The 25062-nt window shown below is 35.6% G+C and overlaps 1 protein-coding gene across 13 annotated transcripts in view; it reads left to right on the forward strand.

Moving 5' to 3' along the window:
* The window catches only part of LINGO2 (leucine rich repeat and Ig domain containing 2), a 1237500-nt gene that overhangs the window by 905018 nt on the left and 307420 nt on the right, over positions 1–25062 (forward strand). For 8 of the 13 annotated variants that reach the window (XM_067041378.1, XM_067041374.1, XM_067041371.1 and 5 more), the window contains one exon: positions 20192–20350. The gene's annotated coding sequence lies outside the window, so the exon portion shown is untranslated. Of the gene's footprint in view, positions 1–6500; positions 6571–9745; positions 9909–20191; positions 20351–24715; positions 24764–25062 lie in introns of those variants that run through there. The other 5 variants (XM_067041375.1, XM_067041377.1, XM_067041379.1 and 2 more) reach the window with 3 other exon arrangements.

Below are 25062 nucleotides of genomic sequence, written 5' to 3' on the forward strand. Positions count from 1 at the left end.
CACCCCAGCTTTGCCCTCCCACCCCATGTGCTGAAGTCCATTTTCTATGTCTGTCTCTTTATTCCTGCCCTGCAACTAGGTTCATTAGTACCATTTTTGTTTTTAGATTCCATATATATATGTTAGCATACAGTATTTGTTTTTCTCTTTCTGACTTAACTTCACTCTGTATGACAGACTCTAGGTCCATCCACCTCACTAAAAATAACTCAGTTTCATTTCTTTTTATGGCTGAGTAATATTCCATTGTATATATGTGCCACATCTTCTTTATCCATTCATGTGTCGATGGACGTTTAGGTTGGTTCCATGTCCTGGCTATTGTAAATAGTGCTACAATGAACATTGTTTTACATGTCTCTTTTTGAATTATGGTTTTCTCAAGGTATATGCCCAGTAGTGGGATTGCTGGGTCATATGGTAGATGTATTTTTAGTTTTATAAGGAACCACCATACTGTTTTCCATAGTGGTTGTATCAACTTACATTCCCACTAACAGTGCAAGAGGGTTCCCTTTTCACCACACCCTTTCCAGAATTTATTGTTTCTAGATTTTTTGATAATGGCCATTCTGACTGGCATGAGGTGATACCTCATTGTAGTTTTCAATTGCATTTCTCTAATAATTAGTGATGTTGAGCATCTTTTTATGTGCCTCTTGGCCATCTGTATGTCTTCCTTGGTGAAATGTCTATTTAGGTCTTCCACCCATTTATTAACTGGATTGTTTGGTTTTTTTTGATATTGAGCTCCATGAGCTGTTTGTATATTTTGGAGATTAATCCTTTTTCTGTTGTTTCATATGCAAATATTTTCTCCCATTCTGAGGGTTGTCTTTTTATCTTGTTTATGGTTTCCTTTGCTTTGCAAAAGCTTTTAAGTTTAATTAAGTCCCATTTGTTTATTTTTGGTTTTATTTCCATTAATTTAGGAGGTGGGTCAAAAAAATCTTGCTGTGGCTTATGTCAAAGTGTGTTTTTCCTATGTTTTCCTCTAAGAGTTTTATACTGTCTGGTCTTACATTTAAGTCTTTAATCCATTTTGAGTTTATTTCTGTGTGTGGTGTTAGGTAGTGTTCTAATTTCATTCTTTTACAGGTAGCTGTCCAGTTTTCCCAGCACCACTTATTGGAGAGGCTGTCTTTTCTCCATTGTATGTTCTTGCCTCCTTTGTCATAAATTAGGTGACCATATGTGTGTGGGTTTATCTCTGGGCATTCTATCCTGTACCATTGATCTATATTCCTGTTTTTGTGCCAGTACCATACTGTCTTGATTACTGTAGCTTTGTGGTATAGTTTGAAGTCAGGGAGCCTGACTCCTCCAACTCCGTTTTTCTTTCTCAAGATTGCTTTGGCTATTCGGGGTCTTTTTTGTTCCCATACAAATTGTAAATATTTTTGTTCTAATTCTGTGAAGAATGCCATTGGTAGTTTAATAGGGATTGCATTGAATCTGTAGATTGCTTTGGGTAGTATAGTCATTTTCACAGTATTGATTCTTCCAATCCAAGAACATGGTATGTTTCTCCATCTGTCTGTGTCATCTTTGATTTCTTTCATCAGTGTTTTATAGTTTTCTGAGTGCAAGTCTTTCACCTTCTTAGGCAGGTTTATTCCTAGGTATTTTATTCTTTTTGCTGCAGTGGTAAATAGGAGTATTTCCTTAATTTCTCTTTCTGATTTTTCATTGCTAGTGTATAGGAATGCCAGAGATTTCTGTGCATTAATTTTGTATCCTGCAACCTTACCAAATTCATTGATTACTTCTAGTAGTTTTCTGGTGGCATCTTTAGGATTTTCTATGTATAGTGTCATGTCAGCGGCAAACAGTGACAGTTTTACTTCTTCTTTTCCAATTTGTATTCCTTTTATTTCTTTTTTTCTCTGATTGCTCTGGCTATGACTTCCAAACTATGTTGAATAAGAGTGGCGAGAGTAGACATCCTTGTATTGTTCCTGACCTTAGAGGAAATGTTTTCAGTTTTTCACCATTGAGTATGATGCTTGCTGTGGGTTTGTCTTATATGGCCTTTATTATGTTGAGGTATGTTCCCCTATGCCCATTTTCTAGAGAATTTTTATACTAATGGGTGTTGAATTTCGTCAAAAGCTTTTTCTGCAACTATTGAGAAGATCATATGGTTTTTATTCCTTAATTTGCTAATGTGGTGTATCATATTGATTGATTTAAATTTATTGAAGAATCCTTGCATTCCTGGAATAAACCCCACTTGATCATGGTGTATGATCCTTTTAATGTGCTCTTGGATTCTGTTTGCTAGTATTTTGTTCAGGATGTATGCATCTATGTTCATCAGTGATATTGGTCTATAATTTTATTTTTTTGTGATATCTTTTCCTGGTCTTGGTATCAGCATGATGGTCGCTTCGTAGAATGAATTTGGGAGTGTTTCTCCCTCTGCAATTTTTTGGAAGAGTCTGAGAACGATCAGTGTTAGCTCTTCTCTAAATATTTGATAGAATTCGCCTGTGAAGCTGTCTGGTCCTGGACTTTTGTTTGTTGGAAGATTTTTAATTACAGTTTCATTTTCATTACTTGTGATAAGTGTATTTATATTTCCTAATTCTTCCTGGTTCAGTCTTGGAAAAATGTACCTTTCCATGAATTTGTCCATTTCTTCATGATTGTCCATTTTATTGGCATATAGTTGTTTGTAGTAGTCTTTTATTATCCTTTGTATTTCTGCAGTATCAGTTGTGATGTTTCCTTTTTCATTTCTAAATTTATTGATTTGCATCCTTACCCTTTTTCTCTTGATGAGTCTAGCTAAGGGTTTATCAATTTTGTTATCTTCTCAAAGAACCAGTGTTTAGTTTTATTTATCTTTGCTATTGTTTTCTTCATATCTATTTCATTTATTTCTGCTCTGATCTTTATTATTTCTTTCCTTCTACTGACTTTGGGTTTTCTTTGTTCTTTCCATTGTTGTTTTAAGTGTAGGGTTAGATTGTTTGAGATTTTTCTTCTTTCTTGAGGTGAGATTGTATTACTATAAACTTCCCTCTTAGAACTGCTTTTGCTGTGTCCCATAGGTTTTGGGTCATTGTGTTTTCATTGTCGTTTGTTTCTATGTGTTTTTTAATTTTTTCTTTGATTTCTTTAGTGATCTCTTGGTTATTTAGTAGCATACTGTTTAGCCTCCATGTATTTGTGTTTTTTACAGTTTTTTTCCTGTAATTGATTTCCAGTCTCATAGCGTGTGGTCAGAAAAGATGCTTGATACAATTTCAATTTTATTAAATTTTCCGAGGCTTGATTTGTGACCCAAGATGTGATCTATCCTGGAGAATGTTCCATGTGCACTTGAGAAGAAAGAGTATTCTGCCACTTTTGGGTGAAATGTTCTATAAATATCAATTAGATCTATCTGGTCTATTGTATCATTTAAAGCTGTATTTCCTTATTTATTTTCATTTTGGATGATCTGTCCATTGGTGAAAGTGGGGTGTTAAAGTCCCCTACTATTGTGTTACTGTCGATTTCTCCTTTCATGGCTGTTAGCATTTGCTTTATGTTTTGAGGTGCTCCTATGTTGGTGCATTAACATTTATAATTGTTATATCTTCTTGGATTGATCCGTTGATCATTATGTAGTGTCCCTCCTTATGTCTTGTAAGAGTCTTTATTTTAAAGTCTATTTTATCTGATAAAGTATTGCTACTCCAGCTTTCTTTTGATTTCCATTTGCATGGAATATCTTTTTCCGTCCCTTCACTTTCAGTCTGTATGTGTCCCTAGGTCTGAAGTGGGTCTCTTGTAGATAGCATATATATGGGTCTTGTTTTTGTATCCATTCAGCCAGTCTGTGTCTTTTGGTTGGGGTATTTAATCCATTTTCGTTCACAGTTATTATTGACATGTATGTTCCTATTACCATTTTCTTAATTGTTTTGGGTTTGTTTTTGCAGGTCTTTTTCTTCTTGTGTGTTTCCCTCTTGGAACAGTTTCTTTAGCACTTGTTGTAAAGTTGGTTTGGTGGTGCTGAACTCTCTTAGCTTTTGCTTGTCTGAAAAGCTTTTGACTTCTCCATCAAATCTGCATGAGATCCTTGCTGGGTAGAGTAATCTTGGTTGTAGGCTTTTCTCTTTCATCACTTTAAATATACCCTGCCACTTCCTTCTGGCTTGCAGAGTTTCCACTGAAAAATCAGCTGATAACATTATGGGGATTCCTTTATTTGTTATTTTTTGTTTTTCCCTTGCTGCTTTTAATATTTTTTCTTTGAATTTAATTTTTGTTAGTTTGATTAATACATGTCTTGGTGGGTTTTTCCTAGGATTTATCCTATATGGGACTCTCTGTGCTTCCTGGACCTGGGTGACTATTTCCTTTCCCATATTAAGGAAGTTTTCAACTATAATCTCTTCAAATATTTTCTCAGACCATTTCATTTTCTCAGCTTCTTATGGGACCCCTATAATTCAAATGTTGCATTTAGTGTTGTCCCAGACGTCTCTGATAATTGTCTTCAATTCCTTTCATCCTTTTTTTGTCTATTCTGGTCCTCAGCACTTATTTCCACCATTTTGTCTTCCAGCTCACTTATTTGTTTTTCTGCCTCAGTTTTTCTGTTACTGATTCCTTCTAGTATATTTTTCATTTCAGTTATTATGTTGTTCATCTCTGTTTGTTTGTTCTTTAGTTCTTCTAGATCTTTGTTAAATATTTCTTGTATTTTCTCAATCCCTGCCTCCATTCTATTTCCAAGATTCTGGATCATCTTTACTATAATTACTCTGAATTCTTTTTCAGTTAGATTGCCTATTTCCTCTTCATTTATTTGGTCTTGTACGTTTTAACCTTCCTCCTTCATCTGTAACATAATTTTTTACTGTCTTTTTTTTTTTTTTTTTTTTTTTTAATGAGTGGGATTATGTTCTGTCTTACTGGTTGTTTGGCCTGAAGCTTCCAACACTGCAGTTTGTAGGCTATTATGTAGAGCTGGGTCTTGGTGCTGAGATGAGGAACTCTGTGACACCTCATTCTGATGAATATTCCCTGGGGTCTGAGGTTCTCTGTTAATCCAGTGGTTCAGACTTGGAGCTCCCACCACAGGAGCTTCGGCCCAACTCTGGGCTCATGAACCAAGATTCCACAAGCTGCCAGTTCACTTTGGGTTTCCTCCCATCTCCTTGGGCCTCAGAGTCCCCTACCAGCAGCCGGCAGGCTCCCTACTTGTGGAGAACCACTATCTCCACGTCTTCCCACACTGCCATCTTGATTCCACCCATTAAGGCAATTACTTTCTTAATAACAATATTTCTGACCCATGAAGACTATATATGTCTACATTTATTTAGGTCCTCTTTAATTTCTCTCAGCAATTTTTGCAGTTTTCAGTGTACAGATCTTGTACATCTTTTGTTCAAGATTTATTCCCATGTATTTCACATAATTTCAAAGTAATTTTATCTTTATTTCATGTAATTTCATGTATTGAAGGGTATTTTTGTAAATTTTAGTGCCTAACGTTTTGTTGCTAGGATATAGAATTACAATGAATGTTTATATGTAGTTCTTGTATTCTATAACCTTGTTAAACTGACACATTAAGCAGTTCTAGTACTTTTTGTGGGGTCCAATGGACTTTTTACATAGACAATCATATTACCTGCAAATAAAGATAGTTTTACTTTCTCCTGTCCAATTTGGATGTCTTTATACCTTGCATTATTGAACTGTCTGGATCGAACTTGTACTACAATGTTGAATAGAAGTGGTGGGAATTAACATCCTTTTTCCTTAGCTTAAGGAGAAAACTGTCTTTCACCATTAAGTGTAATGTTATGTAGGTTTTTGTAGTGTCTTGCATCAATTGTAGAAATTACCTTCTATTCCAGTTTGCTTGAAGTTTCATTTTGTTTTGTTTTTAATCAGGAATAGATGTTGGATTTTGTCAAATGCTTTTTTCATTGTGTAATGAAATGATCATATACTTTTTATTTTTTAGTTTGTTAGTATGGTTAATATGGTTATATGTATTGCTTTCCAAATCTTAAACCAATTTTTCCAGCTTTATTGATGTATTATTGACATATAACATAGTGTAAGTTTAAGCTGTACAGTGTTGATTTGATACAGTTATATATTACAAAATGATTACCACCATAGCCTTAGCTAATGCCTCCATCATATCACATAAGTTCCATTTCCTTTTTGTGATGAGAACTTTTAAGAACTAGTCTCTTGGGCTTCCCTGGTGGTGCAGTGGTTGAGAATCCGCCTGCCGATGCAGGAGACACGGGTTCGTGCCCTGGTCTGGGAAGATCCCACATGCCGCGGAGCAACTAACCCGTGAGCCATGGCCGCTAGGTCTGCACGTCCAGAGCCTGTGCTCCGCAACGGGAGAGGCCACAACAGTGAGAGGCCTGCATACCGCAAAAAAAAAAAAAAAAAGAACTAGTCTCTTGGCTACTTTTAAGTATATGGTATAGTATCATTAACTGTAATCATAATGCTATGCATTATATCTCCAGAACTTATTCACCTGGAAATTTATACCTTTTGACCAACATCTCTGCATTCCCCACCGACCTCCAGCCTCTGGTAACCACCAATCTGTTTTTTCTGTTTCTATGAGTTGGGCTTTTTTAGATTACAAATATAAGTGATATTATACAGTATTTGTCTTTCTGTGACTTACTTCACTTAGCATAATTACCTCAGGGTCCATCAGTGTAGTCACAAATGGCAAGATTTCCTTCTTTATCATATCACATCTTCTTTATCCATTTATCTGTTGATATACACTTGGTCTGTTTCCATAGCATGGCTATTGTGAATAATGCTGCAATGAACATGAGACTGCAGATATCTCTACAAGATTGTAATTTCACTTGCTTTGAATATATACCCAGAAGTAGGATCGCTGGAACATATGGTAGTTCTATTTTTAATTTTTTAGGAACCTCCATCTGTTTCCCATAGTGGAAATTTACATTTCCACCAACAGTGTACAGAGGTTCCCTTTTATCCACATCCTTGCTAACACTTGTCTTTTGATGACAGCCATTCTAACAAGGGTGAGGTGATAACTCATTGTAATTTCATTTTGCATTTCTCTGATGATTAGTGATGAGTATCTTTTCAGGTACCTGCTGGCCATTTCCATACCTTCTTTGGAAAAATGTTTGTTCAGCTCCTCTGACATTTTTTAATTGGATTGCTTTGTTTTGTTTTGTTATTGAGTTGTATGAGTTCTTTATACATTTTGGGTATATGTATCAGATACATGGTTTGCAAATATATTCTCCTATTCTGAAGTTTGCATTTTTATTTTGTTGTTTCTTTTTCTGTGCAGAAGCTTTTTAGTTTGACATACTCACAGTTACTGATTTTGGCTTTTTCTACTTGTGCTTTTGCTGTAATATCCAAAAAATCATGACCAAGACCTGTCAAGGAGCTTTTCCCTTTGTTTTCTTCTAGGAGTTTTATGGTTTCAAATCTTTTGTTTGATTAAGTCTTTAATCCATTTTCAGTTAATTTCTGTGAGTAGTGTAAGATAGAGGTCCAATTTAATTTTTCTGAATGTGGTTATCCAGTTTTCCCATCACTATTTATTGAAGAGACTACCTTTTCCCCATGGAGTAGTCTTTGCTCCCTTGTCAGTATTAGTTAACTGTGTATGTGAGGGATTATTTCTAGGCTCTCTATTCCATTTCATTAGTCTGTTTTTATGCCAGTGCCATACCTTTTTGATTACTATAGCTTTGTAGTATAGTCTGAAGCCAGGACGTGTGATGCCTCCAGCTTTGTTCTTTCTCAGAATTGTTTTGCTATCTGGAGTCTTTTGTGGTTCCATACAAATTTTAGAATTGTTTTTTCTACTTCTGTGAAAAATGCCATTGGAATTTTGATAAGGATTTCATTGAATCTATAGAAGGCTTTGGATAGTATGTACATTTTAATAGTATTAATTCTTCTGACCTATAAACACAGAATATCTTTCAATTTATTTGTGTCTTCTTTAGTTTCTTCCATCAGTCTTATAAGTTTCAGTGTGCAGATCTTTTACCTCCTTGACATTTATTTATTTATTTCAGACTTAGAAATTTAGTCTTAAGTCTTCTATTGTATTTGATGTGATTGTGAGTGGGATTGTTTTCTTTATTGCTTTTTCAGATATTTTGTTGTCAGTGTATAGAGTTTTGAGGATAAACCCCACTTAATATTGATGCATTTTGTATATTTTTAGTATTTTATTTTTAGAATAATTTTAGGTTCACAGCAGAGTTGAGCAGAAGATACAGAGATTTTCCATATGCCTCCTGCCTGTACATATTCATAGCCTTCATCACCATCAACATCCCCCATCAGGGTGGTACATTTGTTACAAATGATGAACATCCATTGACACATCATAATCATCCAAGGTCCATAGTTTACATTAGGGTTCACTCTTGATATTGTACATTCTATGTGTTTGGACAAATGTATAATGACCTGTACCCACCATTATTTAATCATACAGAGTTCTTTCACTGCCCTAAAAATCCACTGTGCTCCACCTATTTATCCTTTCCTTCCTTCCTGGTGACCACTGATCTTACTGTCTATAGTTTCACCTTTCCAGAATGCCATACAGTTGGAATTATATAGTATACAACCTCTTCAGATTGGCTTCTCTCACATAGAAACATGCATTTAAGTTTCTTTCATGTCTTTTCAATGCTTGATAGTTTTGGTTTTTGTTTTTTTAGTGCTGAATCATAGCACTTCATTTTACTGCTGAATTGTATTCCATTGAATGGATGTATCACAGTGTATTTATCTATTCACCTAATGAAGAAAATCTTTCTTGATTCCATATTTTGGCAAATATGAATAAAGATGCTATAAATATCCACATGCAGGTTTTTGTGGGAATGTAAGTTTTCCCTGAATTTGGTAAATAACAAAGAAAGCAGCTGCTAGATCATACGGTAAGACTATGTTTAGTTTGCAAGAAACTGCCAAACTACCTTTCAAAGTGGCTGTAGCATTTTGCATTCCCACCATCAATTAACGAGTTTCTGTTCCATCATAGCTTAACCTAAGCTTATGTATTATCTTTTTATATGTTGTTTGATTTCATTTGCTAAAGTTTTGGATGTGAATTATATTGCCCCCCAAATTATTCTGCCCCAATCATGTTTGCAAAAATTTTTCTTCTATCTCAGTTTTTATCATATTAAATATAATAGTTATTTCCTATCTTTTTTTTTAAATTATGGAAATACTTCTCTCTTTCTCACTCCCATTCTCTCCCTCTTCTCATTCCCTAATACTTTTAACTATTTTGTACTTATTACTGCCAATCTCAGTGCTCTTTTTAAAGAGCAATTATTGTGTACTTATTACTGCCAATCTCAGTGCTCTTTTTAAAGATGAACATTGCACAGAATCTTTGATCTCAAGGAGGCTTACAGTCTACTGGGGAGCGATGGACACTTTTCCAAATGATTCAGGTTCAACCTGGTAATTGACTATGACTACCAGGAACTCTTACCTTTATCCAAAGATGTAACCCTGGAGTTAAAACTGTTTTGCCAGATAAATAAAGTAAGGAAAGTTATCACAGTCAGAGGATGCAGCCTATCAAAGGAAGACAGCATGTCATGTTTTAGAAATTACTGGGGGATGTTAGATGATGAACAGATTTCATAAAATAAAGGATACTATGTCATAGTCAAGAAATTTTGATTTTATCCTCTTGGTAATGATGGCGAGATTTATATTTCAGAAACCATTGCTTAGAGAAAGCTGGACTAGAGGCTGGAAGACCACTTTGGAAGTTGTTTTAACAGTATGAGGAGACAAGGGGACGAATTCACAAGATATTTAAGTGTCAGAGTAAACATGAACTAGTGCTGACTAGATATGGGAGAAGGAAGGAGGAATAAAAGGTAACTTCCCTTGCTTTATGTGTTTTTTAATGTTGTTTTGTTTTTGTTCTTTCCTGTTTTGTTGGTTTCTGCATCTGTGAGAGTAGCAACGCCATTCATTGACCTAAGAGATTGTAAAAAGGAAGAGAGGTTTCATGAAGGGAGTTATTTAGTTTAATTGTGAATCACCTGAAGTTGAGGTGCTTACCTAATAGCCGGGAACATGAAGGATAGGTGGATGGAAGTAAAGGTTTGAAGCCCAGAAGGGATTAGATGTCCAGAGTTACAGGTTTGTGAGTCACAAGTGCTATATATGAGTTTGAAGAATCTTTAAAGTGCATCAGGTCCAACCACAAATACAGCTGCTTCACACAGCTCTGGAGATCTAAATGTACACTTAAGTAAAGGCCATATCTGAATCAAAAAGTGTCCATGTGGGTAAGATCAGAAAAGCAGTGATTGATCTCTCCCTGTGAGATAAGCATTAAACATCACTGTATGGCAAATCCTGGTAACATGTGGGCATAGGTCTTTTGTGCAGAATCACAAATGCCGATAAAACTCAGAACTTCACAGAGAAGGTATCTCATTTTGATAATCATATTTCTCCTCTTATGTAGGAATGGATATCAAACAGAAAGGTACAAAAAATATTTTAAAAGTCAATATATAGAAATCATATTTCTCATCTTATGTAGGAATGGATATCAAATAGAAAGATACAAAAAATGTTTTAAAAGTCAGTATAGGTCATTTGTGTGAACTCAAAGTGTGGAAGTGGTTGGTCATAAGGAAAGATTATTTTTTGAAGGAAATATTTCAAACAAACATAGAAAATCTAAAGAATAGTGAAACACAGACCGTATATCCACCACTATACAGTTTAACAGTTTTTGTCATTTTGTCATACTTGGTTTAGATCTGTTGTTTTCATTTTTGTTGTGTCAGAAGTAAATCTTTATAGATAATGCTGAATCTTCCTTTGCAATCATTTCTGCTTCCTGCCCCTGATGTAAACAGTGACCTAAATTTGCTGTGTATCTCTCATGTCTATATTTTTACTCTATATGCTTTGTTGAAATTATTGACGGTTTAAGTGTGGATGCATTTTGAGATTTTCTATTCTTTTCAATTGATCTGTTTGTCTAGCATTGTATCAGTAACCCACCATCTTAATTCCTGTGACTTTACAGGAAGCTTTGAAGCCGAATAGTGTAAATTTCCTAGTTTTATTCCTTGTTTGTTTATTTTGGCTTTGGCTAGATCCTTTGCATTTTCATATACATTGTAGAATCAGCTTCACAATTTCTGTTTTTTAAAAAGTCTGCTGGGATTATGATGGTATTGTGTTGACTTTATAAATCAACTTAAGGCGTCTTAAGATCTTAAAAATATTGAGTTTTCTAATCCATAGACATAGTACATCTCTCTATTTAGATTCTCTTTAATTTTTCTTAGCAATATTTTGTTGTTTTCAGAGTAGAGGCATTTTAAGTTGTATTAGTTTTCTACTGATGTTTTAAAAATTGCCACAAATTGAATGGCTTAAAGCAACATCTGTTAATTATCTCACAGTTTCTGTAGGTCAGGAGTCCAGGCATAGTATAGTTGGGTTCTCTGCTTAAGATCTCACAAGGCAGAAATCAAGGTGTCAGACATGTCTGAGATCTCTTCTGACCCTCAGAGTCCTTTTTCAAGCTCACATGACTGTTGGCAGAATTCATTTACTTGGACAGTAGAACTCATGGAGGCTGTGCCTTTAAGGCCAGCAAGAAGGCACCTCTCTGAAGCTTCACATTCTTTTTAAAGGCTCACCTGATTAGGTCAGACCCAACAAGGATAATCTTCCTTTTGCCTAACTCAATGGCAACTGACTAGTAATCTAATCATGAGTGATAACCCATCGTATTCACAGGTATCTCCCATACTCAAAGGGAAGGGCTTATATGGACATGTACCTCCAAGAGGCTGGGTTAGAATTCTGTCTACTTACATACAATTTTTGATGAAAAGTACTGTATTTTTTGATACTATAATGTATTATTTAAATTTCATTTTCCACTTGTTTGTGAAGCAAATCACTTCTAATTTAATGTATCTTTATTGCAAAGTTGCTCTGGCTATTTCATTTATCTAGAAATCATTCTCAACATTTTCCTTAAAACACTGATTTGGAATTTACTAGAAATGGACTTTCTGTTTTTGTTTTTAGTAATTTTACTAGATGCATCATCACTTCAGCCATTGTTTCTCTATTCAATTTTTTTCCCTACTTTTCCTTCCTTTTTTTTGTTCTCTTTGACATACTTCATGTTACTCTGGGTCAGTCTCGTAGCTGAGTCCTAGTAGATTTTCTATCAATTTTAAAAAGTAAATTTCTGTGTCATTCAGGATTTTTAGTTACAAGTATTGGAAAACAACTCTGGCTCTCTTAAACGTAAAAATAATTTAGCGAAGGCAGATTCAGGCCTTACAAAATAGGCATATGGACAAGAAAAAGGAAGCTTGGGAAGGTAGGTGCTGGAAAAATAAACAAGGTCACATTGCAGGAAAACGTAGTGCGTTAGTCACCTTTGTTTTTTTATATATGTGTATGTGTGTATATAATGTATATATATATAGTATATGTGTATATATGTATGTATATTTAATGTACGTATATATAATATATGTATATATGTATGTATATACATATATTATTTATTTATTTATGTGTCATTCCCTCAAGCATCCAAGTTTAGGTCACATCTAAACGCCCCTCATTCCTAGGCAGCAGTAGAAAGAAGGCTTTACCTTCCCTCCAAGATTATCCTTATGTTAATAATGCAACATGCAAGAATAATGCAATATTCAAGCTTCATCCTACTTTCCTAACAAAAATCAGAGACCTAATTGCATTGGCTTCTGGATAGCCAAAAACAAACAAACAAACAAACAAACATGACATTGTCTCTCTTGTATTTTATCTCTATATACCTGATGTTGGGGAAAATTGGAATGCAGTGGTTAGAAGAGGGAAAGGTTTAGAAACAGAAGAGAGAAATGGTTGTCCTGGGTTTATTCTTTTTTTTTTTTTTTTTTTTTTGCGGTACACGGGCCTCTCACTGTTGTGCCCTCTCTCATTGCGGAGCACAGGCTCCGGACGCGCAGGCCCAGCGGCCATGGCTCACGGACCCAGCGGCTCCGCAGCATGTGGGATCCTCCCGGACCGGGGCACAAACCCGTGTCCCCTGCATCGGCAGGCGGAGTCTCAACCACTGTGCCACCAGAGAAGCCCGCTGGGTTTATTCTTGACGTGAAAAAAAAAGCAAATTGATAGGACGAACAACCTACGGAGTATTTATTATGTTAGAAAAAGCTTGGCCTATTATGTTAGAAAAAGCTTGGCCTATGCAACTAGAAGTCAGAGGTTTAAATTCTGCTTCTCCTTCTTGGCTTGTTGACCCTAGGCAAGCTATTTATCCTCTCTGACTCTAGGTCTTCTCAGTCGCCAAGTAGAAATAATCACATCTGTCTCCCAGGTTTGCTGTAACAATTAAATGAGAACATGTATGTAAAGCATCCAGCACAACGCACTAATTCACAGTGGTCACTTGCCACATACTTGTTAATTTCCTAACCCTTCGTTCTCAAATGCTAACTCCTGAAACGCCCTAACACCACCACCTCTCTGAAAGGAGCTGTAGAATCTCAAGCATGCTAACTGCATCCCATCAGGAAGTGTAATTGCTGTCAGACTCCTACCATGTGTGGACTGATATTGAGGGTGGTCACATATAGAGACATAAGCTTCTCCTTCATGGAATGGAAATTGTGATGAGACCACCGTGCTCCCTTCATTTCTTGTTTCCCATCCTAGGTACAGTGCTGCCTTATACCAAAGAGAATTTGATTCCTCCTTTCTTATTTTGACTAATCTGTACTATTTGCAATGATTCCAGCTGCCCATAATGGTTTTTATCTTTAGGAAGTCTTTTTTGTTATCAAAAAATTAGAGTTATATTAAATAAGAAGAGTGATGAAGATCATGTATGTATTGAACTTTAAAATAAGTTCTTAAATATCTAAAGGGAAAGTACTGGTCATTAAAGGGAATTTCTCAATTTATGCATTTCATGGAAAAATAATTTTTCCAAAATAGGCTAATTTATTTGAAATTAAAGAGAAATGTTATAAATTAAAACCTGTGGGAAAGTATTGAAAAACATCAAAAATAGGCTTTGTTTTAGAAGAGAGATTCTTAAACATTAGTATGTCTAAGTGTAATCTAGGGAACTGTCATTTGTAGAATTTCCAATCTCACTCCAAAAATGGAGTTTATTCATTCTGGAGTGGTGCGCAAGAAGCCACAGTATTAAACATACTTTTTGGTGATTTTGATGAGCTAGTCCAAAGGTCTTTTTTTCTCCACTAGAAAGATTTCTTGAGAGGTTTTTACCCACCATGGCTTTTGCCAAGAGGTAGGGGAATGGGATCCACATCTAGACAGCAGTGGGTGGTGACTCTTCAGTAGTTGTAAAGCAGGATCTCATACTGGTGGCCAACGACCTAAACCAGTTCAAAAACTTGTTCTGTTTGGCAGAAGTAGTGTTTAAAATGTTTGTAACTCCCTAAGGCTAAGCTTGCTTTCTTCACTTAACCATTAACTGTGCCTTTGGCTTCTGGTTGTAGTCAACCAAGCTGTATTCACATTTGAGTGGTGTGGCTGACCCTGAGGCATTTGTTTGTAAATTCTGAACATTTAAAGGATCCCTTTCTAAAGAGTGAGGTATTGGGGAACTTTCAGGGGATGATTCAGTTTTGTTTGTAAGTTCTCATTTGACCAGGCCAAGCCAAGAGAGTCAAATTATGCACTGTTTTTCTACTCAAGGCTGACAAATTCTGGAGAAGTCAATGCAGGTTGGACCCCACCCCTCTTCTGTAATACATTGATTTACTTCTCTGTCCACTGTAGGAGACTCTGAGCAATACCTGGGCAGGAACTGAATCTTTGTACTTGCCTTATCCTCAGAGCCCAGCACATTATATAGAACTTAATAGATACTTAAAAGTCTGCTGAGATGAAAAGTCAAAAAGGAAGGAAAAGAAGGGAAGAGCAAAGGAATTATGGAAGGAAGAAAGGAAGAAAGAGAAGACAATGAAGGAACGGGAAAGGAGGAAAGAGGAAGGAAGGGACCAGAGAAAGGAGAAAACAGGAAAGGAGTGAAAAAGAATGGAGACAAGTTTGTGTGGAGAATTGGGGAATGTAACTGACTGAATCCCTCATTTAAAAAAAAAGCAAGCGGGCTTCCCTGGTGGCGCAGTGGTTGAGAATCCGCCTGCCGATGCAGGGGACACGGGTTAGTGCCCCGGTCCGGGAGATCCCACATGCCGCGCGGCTGGGCCCGTGAGCCATGGCCGCTGGGCTTGTGCGTCCGGAGCCTGTGCCCCGCAACGGGAGAGGCCATGGCAGTGAGAGGCCCGCGTACCACTCCCCCCCCCAAAAAAAAAAAAAAAAAAGCAAGCAAGAATATGGACTATTCTAGTTGGCATTTTCTAGATCATAATTAAATTCAGAATTAGGCATCTTTGAGCAGACATGGAGAATTGTTCATGTTTGAGTGTCAGGCACTGGTTTCTCAGATGTTCATTGAATTGCCCTAGATTTTGTTTTATGTCACTTAGGGGACTTCCTGCTGGGTTTCTGAAATGAAAACATTAAATGAATATCTTAGAATATTACCTTAAGCTTGTAATTACTAATAACGTAGCAAAACATACCAAATGGGCATCAGCAAAACACCAATGTGCTATTTATATTTTAATCTAATCATACACTTTAGGTCACAATCTATCAATGCAGTCTTCTCCTTGTGTCTATATTTTTTTCATTGGAAAAAACTGGCTCAAAAGAGAGAGAGAAATATGTCAATCTGTTGCTTTCAGAAAATTAAGCTCCTTTAAAGTTGAGTACTCAGAAATCCTGTTATTTTGTTTGTTGGCTTTGGTAACTTCTTTCTAAAATAAAACCTACCCAAAACATGGTTCTTTAAGAACAAGTGAATTGAAAATCGATAAAGTTGTTTAGACACCATGTAGAGTAAGCTGGGTAAGAGAGTAATGTATCAAAAAGATAGGAGCATCATGAGTTTAGGTGCTCACCCAGACCTGCTGTGATCTTATGACCTCTGGGATGTCACTTCATTTCCTGGAGACTCAGATTTTCATCTGTAGGCTGAGCAAATCTCTCATATTCAATTTACAAGAATTTAGAATTGATAGTACGGCCCTAACAATTAGCTGCACATCTTAGCTCTCTTTTTCAAAGGCTCTATGTCCTTGGGCAGTAATTTAAAATCTTTATTTTCATCACCATAAAATGGATATTATTATAATACTTATTTCACATGGTATTTGAGACAATTAAATGAGAAACTACATATAAAACAGATAGCAGCAGGCACATAGAGGTAGCAATGATTTTTGTTGATGACTCCTGCCTGCTGGGAAATAATCTGTGATTTTTACATTTGACTAAATGAAAAAAGAAAAGAAGTTAGAAGCGATAATTCTGTGACTAAAAAATGGTGACACCTTTCCTTTTCCAATATCAATGATAAAAGGGGACAGATTTCAAACGTCTAAGGCAGAAAGCCTCATAACTTTGACCACTGATAACCTACCTATTCCTGACGTTTGTATTCTTGAGGTTTGTGCGGAAAAATGAGCAACTTAGATACAAAGGTTGCAGAATGTTTTAAGCAGTCATTTAGCAAATGCACTGAGCTCATAGAATGCTGAGTGCTCGTATGGTTTTGTTGGCTACCTGGAGGGCTTTGCAACATGCGTCCATGGGGAACGTGAAGCACATCCATGAGATAAAGTTTAAAGAGCATCATATCAACAAGTACAAATCAATATCCTAAGAAATGAGTGCCTAGGTGCTAAGGGGATCCTTTGGAAAGCTTTCTTCAAAGCAATAAGATAAACTAAAAGGGCAGTAGTAGTGTGCATAAAGAAAGACAAAGAAGACCAAAATTCAATTACAGAGCCCTAAAGGCCAGACCAAGAAACAAGGAAACAGGGTCTGTGAATGTTTGAATTTCTTCTACTTTTAAAAAATTTTATTTTGGTTTTGTTTTGTTTTAGATTCACATACAACAGTATTTTATCAAGAGGTTCTATATCCCATGCCCCTATCTAGAACCTCTTTTAACACAGTCAAAATGCATTTAAAAAATTTAAATCAACATTGTTAAGGTATAAATTATACACAATTTAATGTACTCACTCAAAATTCTTCTTAAAAGAATACAAATTTCTCAAAAATAAGAAAAACATTTATTTCTTATAAGGCTTGTTTTCAGACTAGTTGTTTCAGTAATAAGCAGAGACAAAAAATAAAAGATGAGAAAATAGGAGAAAATTAAACCATTTGGAAACCATATTGATTTTAGTAAAAATTTCTTAACTTTTTACTTAATTTCTAAGAGTATTTTTAGAACTATTATCTGTGTCTTTTGTTTTCATGTCCTTATTCAAGATCATATCTTCAGACAGGGGAAGGGAAGTGCAAAACTTTCAAGCATTTTTTTCATTCTAAAAATTGGTCTTAGAATAAAGATTCAAACCAATATTGTGGAATTAGTACTTCTTATGAACACCTCGTGAACTTCTCTTTAAAGAGAATACATTCATTTAATTTTATATATCCTCTTTGAGAAAATAAAAATAAAGGGAATAATAATACAAGAGTTATGTGAAGCAACTTGTGTATAATAGTGCCCCCACCAAAATCTGTTAACTTGTGGTGTAAACCACACAGGACTATACTGCAATGCCTAATACACCCATGTGGGAGGCACTGACTATGTTGCAGGCCAGAAATATCAATGTACTATCAGAACCTAACTGGTTGGATTTTTTTGGAGCCATCATGACTCAATCAGTTAGGGGGCTTAAGAGTGACACAAAACCATCATTTCCAGTACAAACTGTACGTGAGTTGACTGGGTATATCAGTCCTTTAATATTGTAGCTTACCCTTGGTCTGTAATGCTTTGCTCACTGGCAAACTTCATAAAATCCCTTGTCTGGTCATATAGTGGGTGGGATATAAAATAAGTCCAATTATTTTAATTTGGTCTAATGTTGCTACCTTTCTTGGTTACCAGTGTATGTCAACAAATCAGAATAGAATAAATAGTAAACTTTTTATGGGGAGAATAAGTGCATTTTCATTATGTATTTGAGCACCTAATCCCATATCTGGCACAATTGAGGTACTCAATTAAAATTTGTGGAATGAATAAGTGTGTTATTGGATGAATCAGAGTTCAGTGGTCAGTGGAAAACCTTTTTATTCACTACTTAAAACACACACACACACACAGAGAAAACCTACCCATTCAAAGAAGGGATCAATAGCATCATTTCTGTATAATGAAATAAAGCCATTTTAGAAAGCAAATAGTTATGCCGATTTATTTAGTTTCACTCTTTTACAGTAAGTGGCAGAACTGAAGTATTAGAAGTCACACTAGCTCACAGATGGGGCCTTCCAAAACAAGTAGCTTTCAAAAATTCCTCACTTCAAAGTCAGTTCTGTAGCTTGGAGATTATGTTTAATTTCCACTTCCCTGTCATTTAGTCTACCTTTATAAGAATTCTTCTAATACCCTGCCTGGCCACCAAGAGACCAAAAAGGATTACTACTTATGGAAACAGATTTGTTTTATAAAATAATTGATTTGATAATTTTCAGAGTATCCTCAAAGAAGAAAAGAAGGAAAATAATTTAGGGCATGAATAGAAACATTTGCAACCAGAAGTTGACTAAGATTTTAGCTTAATAAATACCAGAGCTTGGATTAATAGATTAGAAAATTTCAGCCATTTTGTGTGTGTGTGTCTGGGTGTGTGGGTATTTATGTGTGACACTAATAGCATCAATACAACACTTGAATTTTGAATTGCACAATGGTTATTTGGTGTCCAGGTATACATGTCTTTTTTTTAAGGACTTATTTTGAAGTGTTGCATTTTATTCTGAGGTATGCGTTTGACTTCAGCCCCTTACCATCTTACCATTCTTGCTGAAATGGCACAAAAGTATATCTCACTACTGTGTCTTTTAATGAAATCTCCACATGGACTTCTGGGAATACTTGAGGTTCTAATTACAGGAGCATGAGGATATGTCATTTTGTGGCTTGTTAAAATCAGTCTTTGCACCTGTGTCCATGACTCTGCAGCATATAATCACTCACATGAGTCCCCCTATAGACTTAAAATAACCTCTCAGCCATTTATGTTGCACCACTTAGAAAATAATAATAATTTTTTTTCTTGTATATGCATAACTAAATATGGTTGTTGTAGCTAAAAAATCTAGTAATTATTTAAGGCTACCCTGGGAAGACCAATAAGCAAATCTGTCCGTCAGTATCTTTCTAAATTTCTATTGAACAAAGTTATTTGTGTGGCAGGTATCAGTGCGATTAAGATTTGTTGATTATGCATGGGGTTTTTTCTCCTTGAATGGAAGTTAAACATGCTTATGAAGTTTAAACACCATATTTACTCATATGAATATAAATAGTTGAAGCATTAAATATGTGGTAGATTGCCCCAATATTAGTTATCTAACTACTTTCCTTGGTTCTGGTCATTTGTTTGTGTACAGACTCTGGCTACAACATGTTCATTTTGGTTACTGTCTTATGGTCTGTATTTTGATTTAGATAATGGTGGCTGCTGGATTTGAAGCCCATCATATATGGCCCTCAAAGTTGTTTCTCACACACTGTCATACAGATATGTTTCAATTTTTATACTGGTAATGTTGACACTGAGTGGAATGTCAGAACTCACAAAGGAAACTGTCCTTGATCTAGACCATCATATGGATTTTCTTCTAGCTGCTGATGGGTTTTGTCCTGTTGAATCTCATTTCCCAGTTACCCTGAGAATATTATGGATAGAGTCAGAAAAATACTCGAGTACTCCAAGTGGTCACCTACATGAAGGAGAAGGGGTATACACTATAAAATGTGTGATTCTTTTAATATCAATAAGGTTTATTTACACTGACAGCTTAAACAGATCAATAATAACATGAAGAGGAGCATGCACTCTGCAAAAACACCTCTGCTCATAAACTTCAGTCTTCTGGCTTTAATGTTTATCAGCACCTTGAGAGGCATCTATTGCCCCTCACACACTCCTTTATGATTCCCTTATTGATTAAGTAGTGATGCCTCCTGGACCTAGGAGGTGGTTCACTGTTTTTCAGTTAAAATGAAGAAATACCTTGTTTGTTGCAGGTTCATTTCAAGGAGTTGACTTGTGGGACTCTGAGAGATGCTACTGCCCATGACATGTTGGAATTATCATGATCAACTACCCAGTTTGGATTTCACCCAGTGGCCAAGAGCTTTGCATGGTAGACAGCAAGGATTGGATTTTTAAAAAGAGTAAACCAGGTAAGATTTGAGGGAGACATCTGATCATTCATCATTCATTTAGGCATTTCTAAGGGCTTTAGCGTGCTGCCAAGATGTATTGAATAATGTATAGCTTTTCTGTTTGCTTTCTAAGTCCACTGAACAGGTTGTTGCAGAATGGTGCTCCCTTGGATTCAGGAGAACGGATATAGTAATAATTGAGTCCCTTTTTCTCAAGAGGAGAGGGAAGTTATTTTATGATACATGTAAAGCAGACACGAGATGCTATGGATGATAGTTTAGTACAATAGCCCAAAATTGCAAGCTAAGGAGATTTCCTCTTTTAGGAACTAGTCTGAACTATAATGGAATAAGTAGTTGTACTTTTTGAAAGTTAAGTAGGGAAAGTGTTGCCTTTAAGTATTTATATTTTACATGATATAGAAATCTGAGTATCAGTTCATAGCATATGATCTTATATATATGTTTCAAGGTTATTCCCATTTAGAAGGTACACCACTATTTTGTCTTTTATTTCTTTGAAAGTATTTATCATTCTAAATCCTGTTCATCTAAGTATTATTTAAAATGGTAGCACAATGACATAGTCCACTGTGGCTCCTGGAATTTAAAACGTTACACATACTCTTATTCAACTATTCTCTTTGAGACTTTTGTGTTTCATTCTGGAACCTCTTTTCAACTATTATCCATAGTTTGGTCAGATCTTATTATCTTTCTCTTTAACTTTCTTCTTCCTCTATAACATAATTTAAATTTGTTATCAACAATTACCTGGGGAAACTACAAGTTATTCTTGTCTTCTGATTTTAAGACCATCAAAGCTCTTACATCAAAATTTTATGAATCCCGAAGCAAGATTTTCTTTAAGTTCAATTATAGAAACAGAAAATATAAGTAAAATTTAATCATTTAGAAAACAACAGAGAGAGATTATTCTAAGTCACTTGAACTCTTTAATTAATTTTTAAAACAAATACAGCTCTTTTATTTTCTGAAAATAAAGAAAATGGAACTCAGTTAATAAATTATACCCTAATTATTTGGTTATAAATGAGAACTTTGAAAGTACTTGAAAATAATTGATTTTATAAAGTTTAATAAATATCCCTTCCCAATCCCCTAATAACTTATTTGTCTATAAGATGATATCCTGAGAGTATGAAACTCAAATCATGAATTTTGAATTTGTCAGAGATAGTATAGATCACCAAACTCATGGCAGAAATCCTTATTTAATGAACTGAGTTAGTGGATAATTGTTTGTCCTGTTTTGTGGCAAATTGGGTTACCCATATTTGGAAGAGTTCTGCAAGTCTATAAATAAAAGAGACATCAACATGCAGGATGCATTTGTGGGATAAAGCTCAACCTAGTTCTATGCTTCATTGCATTGGTATCTAACAATTAATTATAGTAAAAATGCTTCATGACAGACTTCCATATTCTTAATCTTTTAAGTCTTAATCTCTGGGTCCAAAATAAATTTCATCCTGACTATGTTTATTTCAATATTTTCACCAAAATTGGGTTGCATGTTAAAACATCAGACTTAGAAAGAAGAAAGACAAAAAGGGGAGAGAGAAAATTATATCTATTTTAAGGTAAATAATTATGTGTTAATGTAATCATTAGCAATTATTTATCTTGTCACAAAGGAAAAGCTCTTCTCCATTTGTGAGATAAGTGTTTTTATTCTTTAGAATACTTTTTCTTTTTGGACTGTATGTCATCAATGTAGAAAAAAGTATACAACAATACTTTTGATCCAAGGATCGTAAAGAAACATAACTTCTCTTCACAGAGTCTTTTAAAGAGAATCCTGTTGCTGAGGGTGTACAGAGATAGTAAATTCCACTGTTCTATATAAAAACATACACTTTAGAAGGGCCCTCTGGACATAAAAGATTTGACAGTGAATTCATATATTTTCCCAGTTAAAGGTTGACTCTTAAAATGAACAGAAAATGTATACATTATAGTTTTATACTTACATCAGTTTGAAATTCACTTTTGTTCTCTGCTGTAAGAATGACAACTGCATTTTTATGGTGACGCATGTCAGCTTCTCCATAAAGTTAAAAGAACGTCAAGACTTCTGAATTCTGTTCTCAGAAGTTTGTAACAAAATCATAAAAATTTGCAGTGCTTCTTAGCCTAAAAGCATTTTTTCTTTCTTAAAGCATTTTTAAAGTAAAAGTTTGCCTAGCTCAAGATAACCATACTGTGTGCTTGTACATAGAAGCAATATTAAGCTATGAAGACAGGATATAAAAGGTGAGATTTTTCAAAGCATTTCTGATAGTTGCACGCCCCCTGTAATGGGATTTGCAGTCTCCAAGATGGTTAATGAAAAACATTTAAGTTGCACCTGTGTAGCCAATGTGTCCTTTACTCTCTGCAGAGAGTGTGAGCATTTTCACCTGTGCCACTATTCTGTTTTTTTTTTTTTTAACGTCTTTATTGGAGTATAATTGCTTTACAATGTTGTGTTAGTTTCTGCTGTATAACAAAGTGAATCAGCTATATGTATACATATATCCCCATATCCCCTCCCTCTTGCGTCTCTCTCCCACCCTCCCTACCCCACCCCTCTAGGTGGTCACAAAGCACTGAGCTTTGTGATCTGCCTGTGGTCTGCAGCTTCTTCCCACTAGCTAATACTACTCTCTCACTTCGTCCCAGTTTACTATGCCACTATTCTTATTCTGAGATCTTCTGAAAATAAAATTTTGAGAACTTAGTGAGGTAGCTGTTTCCATCATGAGAAGACTCATATGAATTTTAAATACTTTTGGCTACATGTTTACTTGCTCTCCAAACAATTTTTGAATGTCAACCACATGTAAAGCAGTATGTGGCCAGAAACAAATTAGCAACCCTCCCTGCCCCATCCTCAAATAGTTCACACTCACTAAGTAAAATAGACACTAAACAGCTCACTCCAGGCAAAATGTACTAAAAAGTTTAATGATGTGTTTCAAGCAAAATTCTCTAGAAACCTAAATGAAGGATTGTTAAAAGCGATAGGAGTATTAAAAGGTCTTTAAGGCTTAAGAGGCATTTCAGCTGCACAGCTAAAATGTGAGGAGAATTTTAATTGATAGGAAATGGGTTTGAAGGCATTGTAGGCTCAGGGCACAATATGGCAAAGTCACCATGGTGTAAAAATAAATGTTATGCTTGGAGAATGGAAACCTGGATATTGGAGTATAGGGAGGAATGCAAAAAGAGGTGGGGCATACAGATCGGGGCTGGACTGTCATGTTTTTCATGCACAGCTATCATGGTTATAAATATGAAAGTGATGTAATCCAATCTATAAGAAAATTATTCTGGCATAGGGTGGAGGAGCAGGCAGGGAAGGTATGCGCAGAGAGAAAAGATAAACTAAAAACACTGAGCTCCATGAGTGAAGAAATGTGTGGTTCAGAGTCTGTTGTATCACCAGTGCCTAGAACAGTGCCTGCCCTGCATTGATTCTGTTGATCTGTGTTAAATGCTGAAATGAATGCCTCTCAGTGATAATCTATAAATATCTGTATGTGCAAATTTTCCTGTTTTAGAAATGGTTTGAAAACTCTTCATACAAAGGATGAAAAGAATTTAACTTACGTGGTTTTCATCACACACTAGGGTACACACACACACGCGCGCGCGCGCTAAACTCTCTGCCAATATGCGCTTGAAATTAAACCTCAGATCCTGTTCCTGAAATTTATGCTTCAATTAAGATGGGGGCAGCTGCTACCTACTTTATTTCCCTTTTGAGACTTTTATCTCTCAGGCTTTATGCTTCCCTTCATCGTTTTATCATCACATCAATCACTATGTTTCACTCCTTGGGAACACAGCATGCATGGCAGGCACATTTTTATGGCTAGACAGCAAACCTACCCTACTTGGCACAGACTGCTTACTTAAACCTAATTAAGTAATTCTGCTGAAAGTATCACGGCCTTTCCATCACAGTGCACATTTGGTCAGAATAATAGGGAACACTTTAAAGCTATGGAAAATAACTGGGAAAGGGAGCCTGAAGAAGACACAAGATGAATGAAAATGAACTTCAACCCAACCTTCTCTGACACAACCCTTTAATGAGCTGGGGCGCATTAACACCTCTGCTGCAGGAAACTCCTAACTCACAACATCACTTTCACACCAATTATCTTATTGAACATTACCATTGTCGTATGGCTCCCCATTAGTACACCAGATTCAGTACATTTTGTGTGATTGAGTCATCTGTTTTTCAGAGAAGTGCTCTTATAGTCTGGGAAAAACCAAAGAATTTCTTTCTAAATATGCATACTTAAGGTAATGAAGATATGATTCACTGAAATGTAATATTCTTGATACCAGGGTCTTTTTCTTCTCTAGGATCTTACTTCTAGAACCACATACTAATTCAATAAACATATCTGATGGGTGAGTGAATGAATATCAACATTTGTGCCTCAGATCAAAATCGTAACTTCTGAGTTTTTAACAGTTGGAAATATCTCTCTTGTTAGTGGGGCCACTGGTATTTCATTTATCCTCTCCATTGTTAGACCAAGGGTATCTTATCCTCTTATGGTTTTCAACACTGCTGTTATTTAGTAACAAATATTTTTAAATCACATAATGACGTATAATAGTACCAAAGGTCTACGGGTATGGAGAATTTAATCTGACATTAAGAAACAAGAAAAAAAAGGCAAAACATTTACTAAATGTCTCATTGC

The sequence above is a fragment of the Kogia breviceps genome, chromosome 8 (assembly GCF_026419965.1).
Source record: "Kogia breviceps isolate mKogBre1 chromosome 8, mKogBre1 haplotype 1, whole genome shotgun sequence".
Lineage (NCBI taxonomy): Eukaryota > Metazoa > Chordata > Mammalia > Artiodactyla > Physeteridae > Kogia > Kogia breviceps.